Raw genomic sequence first — 16,071 nt, 5'->3', positions numbered from 1 at the left:
GATTCAATTAAACAGAATAATAATTAATATTGATAAGACATTTATCTCCAAACGTAATGCAATTTTTGTGTATCACCGGGGTATATCAAGGTATGTATGAAGAATGACTTCAAGCCCGTAGAAGAATCAAGTAATACATGAACAATGGTTCAATGGTTATACAGGATTTAGTTATTTGTTGTTACAAGGAGTTGTAGAATATATATGTCTCTTTATGTTCAAGCAATTATGTTCCAGTGTTTGGGGTAGGTGTATATTTATTTATGGAGTAGTATCGTATATGTGTGGTTTAGTATCTGGGAAATTAACAATCAATGGTTCAGAATGAATAAGGCTAACAGTTTGAGTATCAACTGTTTCGATCAGGGTTCAGGGATAAGTAATTCAACTATCACATGCTAACATTGGGTATATCTTAGGTTTATTTAAAGCACTTGCAATATAAAATATGAACAACATGATATACTTGAAATATATCTCAAGAAAGTTTAAGAACACTTGCATTATCATAAATGATTACCAACTCCACTTGCACTCGTCTAATGGTTCTTCTCAACAACCACTTGTCTTCTTTTTCTAATGCCTCACTTCTACTCATTGATCACTTGCTTTCTTTTTCTACACCTCGTTTCTATTTACAGACCACTTGCTTTCTTTTTCTACGTCTCGTTTCCTCTGCTAGGCATCACAAGTATCTATCAATACTCAATCTTATATTATTCTAATCGTCACCTAGACGTCATAAGCTTTTATCTACCCTTCATTTCACCAAAATCTTTTTTATGAATTTAAAGTTATGACCAACATAGTCAAACAATAAACACATAGGCATATAACACATTAATCAGATAGCACTTAGCACATATCACACAAGGTATTTGATAAAAATAAATTTTTAAAAGAGGTTCGGGGTTAAAATGATTTTCCTGGAATTTAATACGAATTTTTGAACATTTTTCGGAATTAAAATGGGTACCAGAATCATTTTATAATTAAATAACAAGGTTCGAATACCCAAATATGACTTTAAAATCATTTAATAATAATTATTGATCCTTGAACATAATTTTGAAAACCATTTTAAAACTCAAAACTATTTTTTAGAATTTTTAAATCAAAAGAAATAATCAAATCTAATTAAATAATCAATTACATTAATTAATAACTAATTAAATTAATTAATCAATTAATATTTAAATTAATTGCCCAATTAAATAATTAATTATTAACTAAAATTAATTAATTAAATAATCCAGATTTAGTTTTGAATTCAAAATAATTTTTGGAATCAAGATAATGATTTTTGAAATTTTTAAATAATAAAAATGATTTTCTGAGATTAGAATAAATAGAGAATACAATTTTTAAAAGTTTTAAAACAGAAGTACGGGATTGTAAACTTAGGTTAATAACCCTTGAATCAAAAAACGCCCAATTTTCAATTAAGAACATTCATACTATATAAATCCTAATTCTGTAATTCGAAAATCAAACTCAAATTTCTCTATATTATTGAACTCAAAATTCAACATATAATATACTAAATTTACCAGAATTTCATGATCTACAACATACAATTATCAAAACATATAAACAACTTAAAAACAAAAAATCATAATTTAAATTAATAAAATTTGAATTTAATAAAATAAATAGAAAATTACTTGATATTTCTATAGTGATATAGATTGTAGAACCTGATTGTACTCGTCAAGAGCTACGATTCAACTTCTTGCACGCCCAAATCAGTTCGATAACGCCTTCGAATCCTCATTTGATTATGAAGAACACGATGAATTTATGTATTTTCTCTGGATAATTATAAGATTTTACTGTTTGTTTATGTTTATTTGTACAGAATAAGATACTGTATTGGCTATTTATATTTACGAAATATTGGTACCCTGTTGGATCATACCGGATATAGAAATAGAATACTTAATCGTTAAGTTTTAATAAAACTGATCCATTTCGGTACCGATTTTAGGATAATTATTAAAACCAGGCTTTTTGTAAATACAGCCTTGGTCTCAGCGCTTTGGTTACACGAATTACGAGAAGATAATATAATAGTTTAATAAAAATATCCCGTTTCTCAAAAATACGGGTTTTATCGGTTTACCGAAATGAAAATATTATCGTAAAATTTGTACCGGGAACCGTACAGGTAAAACCGTACTCCGAATCGAAAAAGTCAAAACACAAAAAATGCTCGGAATAATCAAATTAGGTTAGAGAGGAGTTTTCTCGAGACTTCCGGGTAATAAAAACGTAAAAATGATTGAAGTTGGACGATTCTTGATTATTCAAAATAATTTATAATTAATCCGAAAAATAATTTATTAAATCAATAAATCCTTTATAAAATCATATAACAACATATAAATTACTAGAAAAATATCAAGATTATCTATACCTTATTTTAGACATATAAACACCAAATACAAATACCGATTAATAGATAATTCACCAAAAATTCTTATAATAATCACATAATATTTATTTATTGACAAAAATAATTACACTTTATATCTCGGATATTACGTCCTTCCCCCTTAAAAGGATTTCGTCCTCAGAATCCCCTAAGTGAACAAGTGAGGGTACTTTTCACGCATATCACTTTCTAATTCCCCGGGTGACTGTTCACCCCTTTGGTTTCTCCATAATACTATTATTCGATTTAGAACTTTATTATTTAACACTTTCTTTCTTTTCTCTAGAACCTCTATCGGGTTTTCAACATAAGACAAATCTGTCTGAGATTCCATTGGCTCATATTCTATTACATGTCCAGAATCTGGATTGTACTTCTTAAGCATTGACACGTGATAGACATTATGAATATGCCCCATATGCGGGGGTAACACCAATTCGTATGCTATCTTGCCGACACGCTTCAAAATTTTAGAAGGTCCAACGTATCTAGGACTCAGCTTTCCTTTCTTTCCAAATCTAGATAATCCCTTCCACGATGATGCCTTCAGCAACACTAGATCTCCTTCTTCAAACTTCAAGCCCTTTCTGGCTTGATCTGTGTTGTGCAAGACATGCCTGTACTATAACAAGACTAAGTCAAATTGACAACCTTAAGTAAGTTGTATGATAATCTATGTTTGTATTTTGTATTGGAACACTTAAGTCTGTAAAAATGTAAATAGATTAGACTGGATTATTTTTTTATAAACAGTACAAGCCTAAGAATAAACTCTGGAAGAAGATCATGAAGATCATGCCTCAGAGAAAGTGTGAAGAAGCTTGGAGTTGAATAAATGTGTTTTAGGAAAATTATTCTAAGTCAAGAAATCTACAAGTCACAGATTATGTGTTATAGAGAAGTCATTCAAGAACTCCCGAATGACTTATCGAGATGTCAAAGAAAATCTACTAGAGAACTCAGAGATATCGACAAGCCAAATTGAATGCATAGACCTCGATAAGTCAAACAACTATAGAGTTATTAGAGATCTCGATAAGTCATTATACTTATCGAGATGTCAAGTTCTCTACATGACTAACTGGAGATCTCGATGAAAAAGTTCAAGTACAGAATGCTGATCAGTTTAATATCCAAGATTAACAATCAACAAACAAATCAATTACTGATTTGAAAAGTCTACAAAAGCAGCTTGAAGAATACAAGATCAAAGGCCAAGATTAACTTGCAAAGTAAAGTCACAGGCGTGCAAGATTTACAAAGATACACTAAGCCAGAAATAGAAATATTTGGTTATCTAAAAGTAGGGTTTAGTACATGCTAATGCATGCTGTAAAAACCAGTGTTTACTATTCTGTAAAGTAAACACTGGATGCTTTGTTTTAGTTGTAAAAAATAGTTCTGAAATTTCTTGTAACTCTCAAGAGAGAAGCTGAGTTCCTAACATACTAAGAACCGAAAAATTTGTAGCAAACACTAGCTTGATTTTAATATAAAATTAAGTGAGTTTTGAAAGATAACTATGTTTATATGTATGTTTTAATTATTCTGTTAAAACATATTATCTCTACAATATAGATTACTTTGTTCACCATTATTAAAAGTTCAAAAAGTTATTAAAATTATTTAAAATACATTCACCCCCTCTATGTTGTATTCATTACCCAACAATCTGTATATTTCCTTTTGACGACTCTGTGCTGTATTATCCTTTTCTTAATAACTTCAACAACTTCTTTTGTCTGTTGCACCAACTTTGGTTTAAGTATCTTACATTCTCCAACTTCATCTAGTGAAAATATTTCATTAATAGCTAGAAAATGAGCTGACTTAGTTAGTCTGTCCACTATAACCCAAATGGCGTCGTGGTCCGCTTTCGTCCTTGGTAATCCGACTATAAAATCCAGAGCAATAGCTTCCATTTTCATTCTGAAATCTCTAAAGGTTACAATAATCCACTTGGTCTTTGATGCTCCGCTTTAACTCTTTGACATGTATAACATTTGCTAACCCATTCCGTAATCTCTCTTTTCAGATCTGGACATCAATAATTCTCTTTTAAATCTCTGTATATCTTGCTACTCCCTGGATGGATTGAATACTTAGAATTGTGGGCTTCCTGTAGAATCTCATTCTTCAACTCTATCATTGGTAGAATTCAAATTCTGGAAGAAAATCTTAGAATACCTTGATCATCTTCCTGAGTGCATAACTCCTCTCCTACCAAACTGTTGATATCCTGATCCATTATCTCTTCTTAGCAACTCTTTATCTTCTCTAACAACTCTGGCTGAAAGGTCATAGTATACATCTTCGCTTTTATTGTCTTACAAACCCTGACTTCCAATTCCAAGTTCTAAGACTCCTTATATAACTCTCCTTGTACAACTAACACATTCAATCTATCTTTTCTGCGTAAGGCGTATGCCACTACATTTGCTTTTCCTGGGTGATAGTTAATCGTGTAATCATAGTCCTTGATCAACTCCAACCATCTTCGTTGTCTTATATTTCAAACTCTTATGGTCCGTATAAATCCCACATCATCCTCCGTATAGATAATGTCTTCAAATCTTCAAGGCGAATAATATTGCTGCCAATTCCAAGTCATGAGTAGGATACTTCTGCTCATGAGGTTTTAGTTGTCTAGACGCATATGCAATAGCTTTATCATGCTGCATCAAAACACAACCTAATCCCTTATGAGAAGCATCACTATAGATTAAAAACTCTCCTTGATCGTCCGAAAGTGACAAAACAGGTATCGTGATCAATCTCTTCTTTAACTCCGAAAACTTTTTTCACACTTTTCGTTCCATATAAACTTCTCATTTTTCCTGGTAAGCTTTGTTAGAGGTGTCATAATCTTCGGAAAATCTTGAACAAACCTTCGATAATAACCTTCCAAAGCTAAGAAACTTCTCACTTATGTTGGTGTTTTTGGTCTCTCCCAATTCATAATAGCTTCAATCCTTGCTGGATCCACTTTGACTCCTTCATCACTGACTATATGTACTAAGAATTAAACTTCCTGGAACCAAAACTTACACCTTGAAAACTCAACATACAATTTTTCCCTTCTCAAAATTCCCAAAACTATTCTTAAATACTCTGCATGGTCCTTCGTTGACTTCGAGTAAATCATGATATCATCTATATACACAATTACAAACTTATCCAGATATTCCTTAAAGAATCTCTTCATCAAGTCCATAGGTGTTGCTGGTGCATTTGTCAATCCCAAAGATATAACTAGAATTTCATAATGGCCGTACTTAGTTTTGAAAGCTGTCTTCGGTACGTCTTCAGGTGTAATCTTCATTTGGTGATACCCGAATCTCAAATCAATATTAGAAAAGTACTTTGCTCCTTTTAACTGGTCAAACGAATCATCAATTCGAGGTAACATATACTTGTTCTTGATAGTAATCTTGTTGAGCTCCCGATAGTCGATACATAATCTTATTGTTAGGTCCAAAGGTATCGTAGAAGGGGGGGTTGAATACGATACCACCAATTAATTCTGATTCAAAACAAGTTCTTATTTTATGCCGGAAAGTAAAAATACAACACAATTCAAGGAATATATTTTGATTGATATAAACCTTAATGTTGCTACAATCTAATCAATTGATTAGCTTCTACAGAAATTTCAACAGCATAAACGTACAGTTACAAAGCAATTAATATGAACTTGAATGCTCCGTAATGCTCTCCATAAAAGCTTCTCAGTTTGCTGGTGAAGATTACTTTTTGAGAATGAATGCTGAGATTTCTATTTTATTGTAGACTTAAAACCAAATTGAATATGTGGCTTCTTCTGGTCCAAGCATTCTAATTTGCTGTATTTCAAAATAACCCAAGTCCCTAGTAGTCGAATTTGCATTCCTTCTTAGTAGTCGAATTTGAACTTGATGAAATTCGACTAGTAGAATATAGAAGTCGAATTCTATACATGTGTAGCACTTGGAGAATATTCTAATTAAGCAGAAGTCGATTTTGGAGAAGTCAAAAAACGACTAGTAGAATAACATTCCACTAGTTGATTTTCCACTAGTCGACTTCATACAAGTCGAATTCTACTAGTTAAAAATCAACTTCTATGCCTTAGAATATTTTCACTCCTTCTTCTTCTTTTCTTCAATTCTAAATACATTCTTTTGTATGATCCTGAATTCACTTAAAACTTCTTTTGTAGACTTGAATGATCAATCCTGGAATGTTGACGCTTATTGCACTGGTCTGGTTCACAAACGACTAGCCCTGAATTAAAATCCTTATCCTTTCTGATTGTTCCTTGTTAATGAATTCTGACTTGAGTTCTATAGATTGTTTTCCACTGGAATCACTTGATTTCTATACTTGAATCTTCAACTGTATTAAAACAACAAGTCCTCTAATTGTTTATTCTTCACAGAGGCCTGATCACTGAATGATCTTCTTTCTATGACTTCAAATGAACTTGCACTTGTAATACTGTGTTCTGATTCTTGTATGTGTCTGATCATTCTTCTTCTGGATTCCTGTGTTACATAGTTAATATTATTTACTAGTTTCTTGTCCTAAGTTTATTTACTACTTTTTCTTGAACTCCTCCTAACTTGTCCCCTCAGTTGGGTGAACTGAAAAAAGATTTAGAGCGCATTTGTCCTTCCATAAAAGCTAGCCGGAAACCAGAAGCAGCAGAGTTAAAGGCTTGTTGATCTTCCATTAGTTTGACTTTCTCCTGCAATTGTGCAATCTCTGCTTGAAGAGAGGCAATAGTAGCATCACGCTTGGCAAATTCGTCATGAAATTGTTTATCCCTGATGTCCATAACTTGATAAAATTCTTTGTCTCTCTTCTCAAGCAGAGCTAGAAATTGTTGATCCTGTTGTTTGAGAGTATCATGAAATTCAGTAATAGTAACATAGTTTGTAAGATTTGGTGCATTTTGGATGGTAGGTGTCTCACAAGGCTCCTCTCGAAGTGTTTCGCTCATCGCTCTTTCACTCGGTGTGGGGACAGGGGTGTCACTCAACCTCACGGTTTGTGTTTCACTCCTCTCAATGCTCCGAGCTTCCGAGGTTCCTGCAAGTGAAATCACCTTAGCCATCTTTAAGGAGGTCTGTGGTGGTGCAATGGGAGTTCACAATTCCCGATCCTTGTCAGAGACAAGTTCCCTGTCATCAGTAGATGACCTTTCCAGAGCTGGAATCTCTGGGAGAGTCACTGAAGTCTTCATCTGTGGGATCAGACTTTCAGTTCCCTCGGGTATTGGTAACACTACCTTATCCATAGGCTCACCAGGGATATCTGGGTCATTACCAGTGGATTGCTGTTCCTTTAAATGATCATTGACAGAGGAGTCCAACTGTAAGATAGGCGGCTCCCCTGCTTCCGTCAATTCTTTGGATGTGTGTGCACCCTCACTGTGAATATGAATCTCTGAGGTCAAGTTTGGTGGTGGTGACACTCTTTCAGATGTCGTGGCTGACGGACGAATTTCAATAGACATACCTTGTTGAGAAGGTACATCCAGAGACTGTTTGATTGCCTTTTCAGCCATTACATCCTTTTGAGAGAATGTATGGGAGCTGTCAGATACCTCTGATTGGATATGACTTTTCTTCATTTGAGGTAGAGCTGAGGGTTCTCTCATATAATCTCCCTTATTTGCTGTTGTGTCAGCAGTTTCTCCCTCATCCTCACCGGCTTCTTTTCTCTTCAGGTTTTTGGTAGAGGAACGTGTAAATTTAATGTTTGGAGGTGGAGTGAGGTTATGAATCTGGAGGTTTTCAGATCCAATACTCCTTGTTGGATAATCACCAAGTGATTGAAATGGATGTGCAGAGTCAAATTTTAGAGCTTCAATAGAAATCAAATCATCATATCCAGTATTGGAGAATTGACAGTAGTTACTGTAAGGCATATGTCATAGCCTATTTGTATATTCGAGGATTTAACTCAACTCAAATAAGAATGTAATAAGTAAATAGTGGATCTACCGTCAAAGAGATCTCGCAAAGTAATATCTGTCAAAGGATTCAGAAACAAGGTTCATCTACAGACTTGAGGAATTAATTCACTGGAAGAAGTTCAAGAAATTGATCATGCCTCAGTGATATAAATCAAGATTGTGGATTTAATCAAGTGACAGAGATCTCGTCAGGGTATCAATTAATTACAAGGATTTAGTATGAAGAAAATCAAGAGTATCAAGGTCAAGGCTTGAAGAAACGTCACGGAAGTTAGTCACTCATGAACCAGACAGTACATCGAGTGTCAACATTGAAGTGGTGGAATTGATTCATAATTGACAGTGATTTTCAGAAGATTTTTAGAAGAATGGTTGCTACTCAAGATTAGTATTAATTCTCTATTAATTAATTAAGTCATATAATTTAATTAAGAAAATAAATTATATCTGCAAAGATTAATTTATTGATTAATTGAATTAATTGATTAATTAATTCAGAATTAATAGTAAGAATTTTCAGAAGTTTAATTGGATTAAAAACAGTCTTAAATCAGCAAGACAATTGAAAATGAACTAGCATGACAATCTGGATTGTCATACCGATTGTCATGCCAAGTCATTTCAATTATCCTACCGAAAGTTCTACTGGGAAGGAGATAGTCTTGCTAGTTCAACTGATTGTCATACTGAAAGTCATTGTAGTTCAATCAGATTGTCTTGCTAGTACAATCAATAGTCCTACCGATTGTCTTGCTGAGCTGAGGATTGTCTTGCCAGTTCAATGAGAGTCTGTTGATTGAGTTAAAAAGAAAAGAAGAAGCAGAAGACCATAATACACACATAACAAAAGTCAAAAACAAGAACACAACAGAAAAGAAAAAGAAGACAATATTTCATCCTTCATCTGCATACTTCAAGATCATAATTTCTAGTTTGTAAAGTTAAATCCAATCAACTAGAAATCATTCTCTTATTCTTGTGTAACTATCTAGCGGATCAAAATCCCTAGAACTTAATCTCAAATTGCGTTTAGCATTTGAATCTTTTTATTGCAAAAATAGAAAAAGTTCATGTCGAATTTATTCTAGATTTGTGATAATTAATTTGAGATTAATTCCTTGTAATCGATACAGTTGTTGTAACACCTTTTAAGTTTAATAATATTTTTATTTAACTTGAATTTTGTTTCAATTTTTTATTCCGCACTAAATTCGATTATTCGATATAGTTTGTATTCAACCCCCCTTCTACAAACATATTGGGACCTAACAGTTACCTCCGGACATACCTGGCCTGTATGATTGAACAGGGGTGTTTTGAGGAATGTTCTGAGTATGTGAACTATGGACACTTCCTTCTTGAGGTGGCTCAGCTTCTGGAATTTCCTCATATTGATTATGTTGTTGTTCTGTATCAAAAGTTGCAACTGGATCTTGATCCATGTGTTCTTGTGCCTGAATTTCCTCATTCCTTGCTATTATGTCAGCTTCAATCTGCACAAAACTCTCTGTCAAGTAAGGAGTCAAAAAGACATTAGGTATACCTCCATTGTTGTTTGGATAATTTCTCTTGTTTTTCAATTGAACAGCAACAGTGGTAGGCATGACAGGAGGATTGACAGGCTTGACATTAGGGATGAAGTTCCTTTGTTCCTCTGGAAGTATGGAGTTAAGCACAATCTGTAGAAAGCGAGGATAGACCGCAAACTTGATAGTCTTCTGATTGTTAATGTGCTGTTGTAGCTTCTTCATCATGAGACGACCATAGTTGATTCGAAGATTATTGGCCACTGAAAAACCAATTTTCTGAACCAACCCAGAGACAGACACCCAACTGCTTATCTTTGAAGAGAACACTTGAGATATAACCCCGAAGAACAAGTTCCATTCCTTGGGTAGATGTGACCTATAGAACTTTGTAGGTAGCTGACCATTTTCCAAGGTTGCTTAAATTGAAACAAAGAAGTCGAACAACTTCGAGGAATCAGGAACATCAACAAAGTTGTCTCTTGGAAGTTGTAGATGCTCATTCAGATCGTCTTCAGAAATCCTGATCACATCTTCACCAAAAATAAATTCTATCCCAAGCTGATCACCCTCATTAGGTATATAAGAATTCTGTGTGACGTGCTGAATTAAATCAGAGTTAATCTGCACATTAGCTGTCAGGGCATATCGCACAATAGAATGTTCATTTAAGAAAATAATCCATTTTTGAAATATTCCAGTTTTTCTCAAATCATTTCCTAAAATAGAAATAAAATTAGTTTTCTTAATTTCAAAATTATTTGCCATTTTTATTTAAAATAAAATGAGAAATAATCTTAAACACAAAAGAAATTAATTTTATTTAAATTTAAATGGAGATTTGAAAAACTTTTCTCTTAAAACCCTCACACCAAACGCAACCTTAGTTATAGACACAACAGATTTCACAAAAAACCCCTTTTCTAAAACTAGAAATCGAATGCTTGGATCTCCTAATTCAACCGGTGAAAACTTGTGAGTATACAGTCAAAAGAACCGCAATGGATTCAACATCAATAATCTAGAATTTTAGAAAAAAATTCCAGTGAAGAAATTGATTACTGAAAATTTGAAACTCCCGAATCCTCCTTTGCTGTGAAATCGATTAGTTTGTGTGTATATCTGAGAAAGCAAACTGTTAAGGCAGATGAATATATATAGATTATTTTTCGACTAGTGGGAAATCGACTAGTAGTCTACTAGTCGATTTTTCTGCTAGTCGAAAATTTAGTAGTCGAAAAATTGCCAATGGGAAGAAAAATGATTTAGCCAAAATATACTGAAAACAGCTAGTCGATTTTCTTAGAAAATCAACTAGTCGAAAATCTCCCTGCCACTAGTCGATTTTTATACAGCTACTAGTCGAAATTTGGACTTGTTGTTCTTAGAAAATTTATGATTATTCTAAATTACTTCTCCCCATAAGTGCAACAATAAATTTTCCCAAAAATTAGAAAATTGAATTTCTTAATTTTTAGTACTTAACTACTAATTATCACAAATAATATTTATTCATTATTAAATATAAATCATTGACTGATAAATATTAATAAATTCTAAATATTACTTATGCTTCATAAAAATCCCATAATTATTTAATAATTACAATACTTATCATTTATTGATAATGCAATAATTATAAACAATATTATGCTTCAAAAATCACAATATTCATTCTAAAATTATGAAAATTACCATTGAATGATAATCACCATTATTCAGAACAATATTATGCTGCTAATACATAAACAATGAATATTTGGTAAATAAAATTCACAAACCCTCAAAGCATCATCACAGAAATTTGTAAATTTTATCCCAATCAAATTGTATTTGTTAATTTCCAATCAATTGGAAAAATTTAACATGCCAAGTTCACTAACCAACTTGGTGAATGTTGCCTCATCAAGTGGCTTTGTGAAAATGTCTGCAATTTGATCAGTTGTGGGAACATATTGAAGTTCCACAGTACCATTCATTATATGTTCTCTTATAAAATGATACCTGATGTCAATATGCTTGGTCCTCGAGTGCTGAACTGGATTGTTTGAGATAGCTATAGCACTTGTATTGTGACAGAAGATGGGAATATGATCCAGATCAATTTCATAGTCCTTGAGTTGATTTCTCATCCAAAGTAATTGAGCACAGCAGCTTCCAGCAGCAATATATTCAGCTTCTGCAGTTGATGTTGATACTGAATGCTACTTCTTACTAAACCATGAAACCAATCTTCTACCAAGGAATTGACAGCTTTCTGAAGTACTCTTCCGATCAGTCTTACATCCAGCATAATCAGAATCTGTATAACCTATTAGATCAGATCCAGTGTCTTTAGGATACCAGATACCCAGATTAGGTGTACCTTTCAAGTACCTAAAGATTCTCTTGACGGCTATAAGATGTGATTCCTTTAGGTCAGCCTGGAACCTTGCACACAAGCATGTTGCAAACATTATATCTGGATGACTTACAGTCAAGTAGAGAAGAGATCCAATCATGCCCCTGTAGTGAGTGATATCCACCTTTTTACCAGATTTATCTTGATCAAGCTTTATGGCAGTGGCCATTGGAGTCTTGGCAGGAGATGAATCTTCCATGTCATATTTCTTCAGATAATCTTTGATATACTTTTTCTGACAGATAAAGATACCTTCTGGCTTCTGAATCACTTGAAGTCCAAGAAAGAAGTTCAATTCTCCCATCATACTTATCTCATATTTACTTTGCATCAGCTTAGCAAATCTTGCACATAGTGTATCATTCGTAGATCCAAATATAATATCATCAACATATACTTGAACAAGTATGATATCATTCTTATGCTTTTTGTAGAACAGAGTCTTGTCTATGACACCTCTTTTGAAACCATGTTCAAGTAGAAATTCAGAGAGGGTGTCATACCATGTTCTTGGTGCTTGCTTAAGGCCATAGAGAGCCTTAAAGAGAAAATAGACAAGATCTTCAGATTCAGGATCAGTGAAACTAGGAGGTTGTTCCACAGAGACTTCCTCTTCAAGCTCACCATTTAGAAATGCACTCTTCACATCCATCTGATATACCTTGAAGTTTGTATGTGCAGCATAGGCCAAGAACATTCTGATGGCTTCAAGTCTAGCCACTGGTGCAAAAGTTTCGTCATAATCTATTCCTTCTTCTTGAGAGTAACCTTTTGCTACCAGCCTTTCCTTGTTTCTTGTCAGTGTAACATCTTCATCCAGTTTGTTTCTGAATACCCAATTAGTGCCAATCACTGATTTATTCTTTGGTCGGGGTACTAGTTTCTAAACTTTTTGTCTCTCAAACTGATTGAGTTCCTCTTGTATAGCAATCACCCAATCTGGATCTTCAAGAGCTTCATCCACTTTCTTAGGTTCTATTTGAGAAAGAAACCCAGAATACGGACATTCATTTGCAGTGGCTCTTTTGGTTTGGACTCTAAAATTTGGATCACCAATGATTAAATCTTCAGGATGAGATTTATTCCACTTTGTAGCTCTAGGAAATTGTGCTCTTGATGATTTAGTATTACTATTGTTATTGTGAGTTCTATCTCCAGATCCATGCTCTTGTCCTGCTCCCCCTGAATTGTTGCCATCTTGACCTGAAGAATCTGATGATTGAGAATCAGCTCCAGATGTTGTTTCACTAGTCACATTTGATGTGCCACTAGCATCTTGACTATATCCTCCATTATCATCTGAGTCTGAATCATCATTATGATCATCCTGAGGATCATCTCCATTATTGTCTTCATTTGGCACAGTTTCAGGTTCATCCTCATTATCATAAAAATCTTCTACATTCATAGACTCATCATCATCTTCTTTCTGAATACTTGAGGGTTTGATGTCATCAAATGTTACATTTAGGCTTTCCACAACCTTCTGATCATCAACCATGAACACCCTGTAAACCTTTGACTCTAATGAGTAACCCAGAAAAATGCCTTCTTCAGCTTTGGCATCAAACTTGCCAATCTGCTCATTATCTTTAAGGACATAGCATTTTCCTCCAAATACATGAAAGTATTTGATAGATGGTTTCTTGTTTACCATCAGCTCATATGAAGTCTTCTCATACATTCTGTTAATCAGGGTTCTGTTCTGAGTATAGCATGCAGTGCTGACAGCTTCAGCCCAAAAGTACGTAGGAAGATTTGCTTCATTCAACATAGTTCTAGCAGCTTCAACCAAAGTACGATTCTTCCTTTCAACCACCCCATTTTGCTGAGGAGTCATTGGTGCTGAGTACCGTCTTGAGATGCCCTTTTCCACACATAAGTCATTTAACTTTGCATTCCTGAATTCTGTTCCATTGTCAGACCTTATGCATCTCACAGGCACTCCAGCTTCTACTTCAATCTTCTTGATATGATCAATAATCATGACAGGTGCTTCATCCTTTGATTGCAAGAATAACACCCATGTGTATCTAGAAAAATCATCCACTATCACTAATCCATATTTCTTTCTTAGCATAGACATGACATTCACTATATCAGAAGGAGTTGTAATGGTTCAGCTATATCAGATATTGTCTTCTTCTTGTGTGATGCTTTCTTTGATTTTCCTTTTTCACATGCTTCACATAGCCCTTCAGGGCTGAATTCCATCTCAGGTAATCCTCTCACCAACTCTCTTTTCACTAGAGAATTCATTGTCTTGAAATTCAAGTGGGAGAGCTTCCTATGCCATAACCAGCTGTCATTTGCAGATGCTTTACTGTAGAAGAACATTACTTGACCATCTTCTGCAGAATTCCAGTCAGCTACAAACAGATCACCTTTTCTTACTCCATTGAGAGCAAGCCTTTCATTCTTCTGATTAGTGATCAAACACTTCTCCTTCTTGAACAACACATCACATCCTTTGTCACAGAATTGACTTATGCTTAGAAGATTATGCATAAGACCATCAACCAAAGAGATTTCTTCTATGATGACATTTTCAATTTCCAAACAGCCATATCCCGTTGTATAACCTTTGCTGTCATCTCCAAAGGTAACCACTGGGCCAGCTTTCTCAACCACCTTTGATAGCAGGGCTCTATCTCCAGTCATATGCCTCGAACATCCACTGTCCATAATCCACATGACCTTCTTCTTCTTTATGCCCTATATACAAAGGAGATTAAGATTTCTTTGGTACCCAAACCATGTTGGGTCCGGGATACTTAGGAACGTATACATATCTAGCAGATTTCTTAATATTCTTGACAGATTCAGCATGCTTTACATTGTCATTGACTGTGTCCTTAACACCCTTGGAAGGACCATTAGCTTTGCTTTTGGTCTTGGTGAAGGTAGCCTCTTTCCTAGAACTAGGAGGGCTTGCAGTCTTTGACCTACTCTTGTTCTTATGCATATGATTATCATGATTATGGCATATATTGTGTGAGTGTGTGTAATCAAGATACGTTTTCATGAATGAAACAACACATGACATGCAAGCAGGCTTATCACACTTGGAAGATTTAGGAACACTAGGCATGGTATGCATATTAACATTTTTTACTTTGTCCACTATAACCTTTTTACATGCATGAGATAGGTGTCCAGTGGATCCACAGTTATTACACACCTTTCTAGGGCCATCCTTTCCTATTCTGCCATTTCTATTCTTACTAGATTTAGTGTTGGAACTAAAACCTAGTCCTGCAGTAGTTTGTTCACTTTCAGGGGATGCCTGTTTATCAGATTTCTTAGCATTTTTATCTTTTATCTTTTCAAGATCTTCAACAAGCATCTCATGATGAATGAACAAATTCTCCTCATCAAAAGGTTCAGAAGATGCCTTCTTGAACAAAGGTTTCTTAGCATTCTTCAGAACATGTGGTGTATTTGGTGGATTAACAACTTTTATTACAGGTTCATTATTCACCACATGTTTCTTACTAGATTTCCTAAGTTCATCATAATCTAGTCCAATTCCAAGTTTTCCACTTACAACTTGACTAGATATGAGTTCCTTTGCAAGATTAGCAGAATTAGCATACGCCTGAAGCTTAGTTTCTAATTCCTTTATCTTCTCATCCTTTCCTTCTATAGTCTCAACATGTTTCTTATCTCTAAGTTCCAGATATTGATTTCTTGTTTTAAGGTCTTCTATAGCAACATTGGTGAGAACTAGCTTATCATTTTCAGTTTTGAT

This window comes from Apium graveolens, chromosome 7 (genome assembly GCF_009905375.1).
Source record: "Apium graveolens cultivar Ventura chromosome 7, ASM990537v1, whole genome shotgun sequence".
Lineage (NCBI taxonomy): Eukaryota > Viridiplantae > Streptophyta > Magnoliopsida > Apiales > Apiaceae > Apium > Apium graveolens.
The sequence above is the reverse complement of the archived record's forward strand: the minus strand, read 5'-3'. Positions refer to the sequence as shown.